This window comes from Chanodichthys erythropterus, chromosome 20, assembly GCF_024489055.1.
Source record: "Chanodichthys erythropterus isolate Z2021 chromosome 20, ASM2448905v1, whole genome shotgun sequence".
In the NCBI taxonomy this organism is placed as follows: domain Eukaryota; kingdom Metazoa; phylum Chordata; class Actinopteri; order Cypriniformes; family Xenocyprididae; genus Chanodichthys; species Chanodichthys erythropterus.
The window spans coordinates 19,923,077-19,928,119 of NC_090240.1; the positions used below are offsets into that span (position 1 = coordinate 19,923,077).

Sequence of the window (5,043 nt, forward strand, 5' to 3'; positions counted from 1 at the left end):
GTCTGTGAAGTTTAACTGATCAATTATAACACAAAGGATGGGTGGCTGAAACCACGAGCACTTCTGTCTTGGCAAGGTGGAGTTGAAGGTAAAGGTCATCCAGGTGAAAGTCGGACATTTCCATCAAGCAGGCTGAGATGCGAGCAGCTACTGGTTGATCATCTGGCTGGAATGAAAAGTAGAGATGTGTGTGAGGATAGCAGTGATAGGAAAAGCCATGTTTCTGAATGATTCTAGTTACAATTACAACAAAAAATACTGTTCAGATTAGCAGCATAAAAAGACGTAAACAAAGAATTTGTTGTATAAGAATAGTAATCTTTCCACACCTGTACTGTAATGCTGCTGTAGATCTCCAGTCTTTCCACATTACCTGAAATCATAAAGAAATAAAAATTAGTTGGCTATTACATTAAATTCAAACATGCCAGCATATGTTTTACTGAGACAATGCAAAACCTCAACCTTCTTTGATCTGAAATTTTTATATCCAACTATCCAATGTATCTTATGATTCAGTAATGACAATTTACTCAGGTCATGTAAGATTTTTTTATTATTATACTTTATTATTACACTAATATATGCATACTATTCGCGTTTGCAAGCAGATGCACTCATAATATTTATTATGTTGTTCATATTGTACTCTTATCTGCTTTCCTGTATAGGCCTATAGTATGAGTAAAGTTATACAGGCTGCAGAGTTTATAAAAAGAGATTTAAATAATGGCGGTACTAACGTTACCACATCTGAACGAAGACATAAACACTGAATGGACTTTATTAATAACTAACGTTAATCTTTCTTGGTTTAAAACAGATGGAAAATTGACAGATGCCTGCTGCAGTTGTTTTGCTTTCAACGGCAGTTACCTTACGTCATTTGTGTGAACACCGTTTAGAAATACTTATATTAGCTTCAAAACTATAAACAATACAAATGTGTAGCCACACTACATAAAATATCACACACATGTAACGTTAGAATGAAACTCTTACCTCAGCCAGTGATCGGTTGGTATGATGTTCGCTGTGGTCTTCTCGCTGAAAGGACGTGATAGTTTTTCCTCACACTGTTCCCGAAGAATGGATTGACGGATGAGTTCAAATAAATACTCCTGCTCACGACTGCTCTTTACGATTGCTTTACACTACTGTTTAATCTCACGACACACAAGCGTAGCCTGAAATAAATTCAAATAACGCGCTCGCCCTTCCATCACTGCATCACTGCACTACTCCAGGAACTGTTGTAGGCGGGACTAACGGAAAAGTTATCGGCGGCAAATTTGAATCTGCGTCGCGCGTGCTCGCAGACAACCCCCCACCCCCCGCACGTACACACACACACACACACATACACACACACACACACACACACACAAAGCTGCGCATTTGCAACTCGATTTGGAAAAACATAAAATGTACATATCAATAATAGATGTGTTCAGAAAATTTAGGGGAGAATAAGTCAAGGCCAAATCAGCAGTTTCAAAATAAGCATATTTGCAAGATGAGGTTAAAATTTTAGTAAATACAATGCATAATATATAGAAGGCCTACACACCTACTGTATGTACCAATACTATAACTGAACCTTAAAAAACTAACTTTAACCAACACATTAGCTACTCTTAAATGAAAGAAGAAAAAAACATGTTGAATGACTGCATATTTCTGTAGTTATACATTCATTCCTTTTTTTCTATTTTTACAGAAAAAATCTGTAAAATATTAATCAACATTTTATGTAAAATTACAAATTTTTCTGTAAAAAATACAGAACATTTCTTTTAAAAAACAGAAATTTAATGTAATGCTAAAATACATGCAATTCCCTGTAAATTTAATAGCTGAAAATTCAATTACACCAAATATCTGTAAAACAACAGGTATTTCAATGTATAATGAGAAAACAGAAAAAATCTGTAAAAAAATACAGACCAATACCTGTAAATTTACATTTATTTTTAACAGTGTATGTAATAAAGGCTTGATTTATTCATTTATTTCGTTTCATTTTCTTAACAATTAAGATGCTGCATGTGTTTATCCAGTCTAATCGAAGTGCGCGTTTCTCCCCCGACTTTCCCAACAAAAATCCCGCCCCCTCTTAGAAAATACATAAAACTGACATTACTGAGCTATATGCGTTTAAAAGTAACGTAGCCTATTAAAATTGTACAATTTCATTGCTCAGTTCAACGTGTTGGGAAATCGGGCATTTTGTCCCGCGTCAGCATTTATTCAAAAGTTAATAACGCTCAACATTCAAAAGGTAAATAAGGATTTCTCACTTGTATTAGTAGGCTTGGCTATTTCGCCATGTGAATGCCCAATTGAAGCTCTCACAAGCACAAAATGCAGAGATAGAATATGTTAATAAAGTATTTATTAACGCATTTTAGACGAACAAAAACAGGTAGGCTAAGCCAAAGACTGAGGCTACAATAACCATAAATAAATGTTCACAAATACCCATGAAAGTAAAACTGAAACCTTTATTAAGTAAAACTGAAAATTACAAAGGTTTAATTGGCATCTTTATTTCAAACGACCTGACCGACCGCAACCCAAATATCATTAAAAATATTTTTGGATGACTCGTAACCGCAGGTGACCACGGATGACCGCAGGCACCCGCTCATTTTGGATCAACCCGCGCATCACTGTTGCACGCGCACGCATTACAGCATTTGAATTTGGAAAAGAAACACAAAACTGATGGGAGCCACTCCGGTGGAGAACAGTGAGTGGATCTAACACCTTCAGATAACACACAGCTCATATCTCTGTCGCAGTAAGTTACCGAAAGCGAAACCACATACAAAACACCTCAGGAGAGCGGCTCTCTCACACTGTATGACGTGACAGATGACTAGTTGTCCAGTCCGGTTCCATTAATACAGCGCGGATATTCCGAGAATGTGGATGTGAGTCCTGAAAATTTACTATTGTGAGTTCAGTTATAGAATGCGGTTGTCACTCCCATAAATAAGCATACTGTGTGTGAATACAACTGTTTTAAGGACTCAAATACAGGACTGACAGCCTTATTCTGCTGCTGTGGACTTAATCTCTTTTCAAAGATGACACTTGGCAAATTATTGCTGAAGTGGAAAAAGTTAACAAAAAAAGTTGCAGAATTTTACGTTTATTATGAAAAATGCACAGAAGTAGTGTTTAAAATTTTGATCCCACTTTATATTAAGTGGCCTTAACTACTATGTTCTTACATCAATAAAATAAGTACAATGTACTTATTGGGTTCATATTGAATTGCAAAACACTTTTGCTGCTTTTGAGGTGGGATACGGGTAAGGTTAGGGACAGTTTTGGTGGTATGGGTTAAGAGTAGGGGTAAGTTGTAAGGGATGGGTCAAAAGTGTAATTTTAAATGTAATTACAGAAATTAATTACAGATGTAATTACATGCAGGTGTTTTTAAAATATAAGTACAATGTAAAAACATGTATGTACACATGCATTGTATCAAATGATTAATTTAGTGGTTAAGGCCACTTAATATAAAGTGGGACCAACAATTTTTATGAAATATATATTTTCAAAAGCACATTTTACTCTATCATATTACTCTACTATTTTACTTTAACTGCAAGAAAATCAAAGCCATAAATCTAAACAAGTTGTGCTCCAAATTTGAGCTTGATATCTCAAAAACTGAACTTTCAGTAAGATTTTGTTTGGCCACAGTACCAAAAGTTTTCACTAGATGTCCATGATTTTGTTATTTATTTATTTATTTATTTATTTATTTATTTATTTATTTCTGTGTGTGTGTGTGTGTGTGTGTGTGTGTGTGTGTGTGTGTGTGTGTGTGTGTGTGTGTGTGTTCACATAGACCGAAGAGCACCAGAGGGTTAACAAATATTATCTCCTCAAAGGTTTTCAAAGGGTCCAAAATTTGGACTTTACACTTCACACACGCCAGTGTTTTGTTTTCAAACATTCCTGGGTGCTTTGTAAGTGTGAAGCATCATTGTCCTGCTTAAAGACCCATGACCTTTGAATGAGACACCTTCTAATGCTAGCTTCAATATTACCCTCCACAAGGCTTTAGTGATCTAATTTATTAATTCCATGTAAAGATTCAGCGACTGTATAAGCTACACTCATTGACCCCACAGGCACTTTCAAGATGTCACTTATTTTTCAATCCGTTTTCCATTCAGTTCATTGTAGTTCTCGTTCTTAAGTTTCCACTCCTCCAATAGCCCCCTCGGCCCTCCACTCGTCCATGGTGCAGGAGGATGGGGGGATTAACGGATCAGTTCCCAATTTCCCCTCAGCCTGCTCTGCCATAATCACATCATCTTACACCTGACAAGAGGGATAAATTCCATTAGCTTTTATTAGCAGTAATTATCCCTGGCTCTCGCCCCATGCTGTCCCCCATCTCTTCACCCGTTTCCTCTCTCTCCCTTTTTACTTTTATTCCTTTTTGTGCTACTCATTTCTCTCTCTCTCTCTCTCTCTCTCTCTCTCTCTCTTTTTGTTCCCGTAGTCTATGCTCGCCCACTGTGCCGCTCACCCTACTCTTCTGGTTGGCTTCACCATGGCTTTTAATTAACACCCTCAGTCACAGTCAAGCAGGCTGCTTCCTGGAGCCCTCTGCTCACAGGGCATCCCACACCAGTATCTTACACACACATACACACACACACCGTGGGCGAAGGGATGAGATGGGTCACACATTAAATGAGGAGCCGCTGGCTTGTGAAGCCTGTTTCAGTGGGTGCTATCATGCGAGTCCTCTTCTTCTCCCTCTCGCTCTCTCTTCCCTGTTGGCTGTGTTTCAGTAGGAGTCAGCAGTGGCTTTATTGGTCGTTATGTATGGAGAGAGTGATCAGGGTTTGCAGGTGCTGAGAGTTGCTGCAGATGTGTGTGTGTGTGTGTGTGTGTGTGTGTGTGTGTGTGTGTGTGTGTGTGTGTGTGTGTGTGTGTGTGTGTGTGTGTGTGTGTGTGTGTGCTTTTGTTTATATTACATTGTGGGGACCAAATGTCCCCATGATGTAATAT

General features: G+C 37.8%; 1 protein-coding gene across 1 annotated transcript in view; it reads left to right on the forward strand.

Annotated features, from left to right (window-relative positions):
- The window catches only part of camta1a (calmodulin binding transcription activator 1a), a 443,175-nt gene that overhangs the window by 319,285 nt on the left and 118,847 nt on the right, over positions 1 to 5,043 (forward strand). The window lies entirely within an intron of this gene.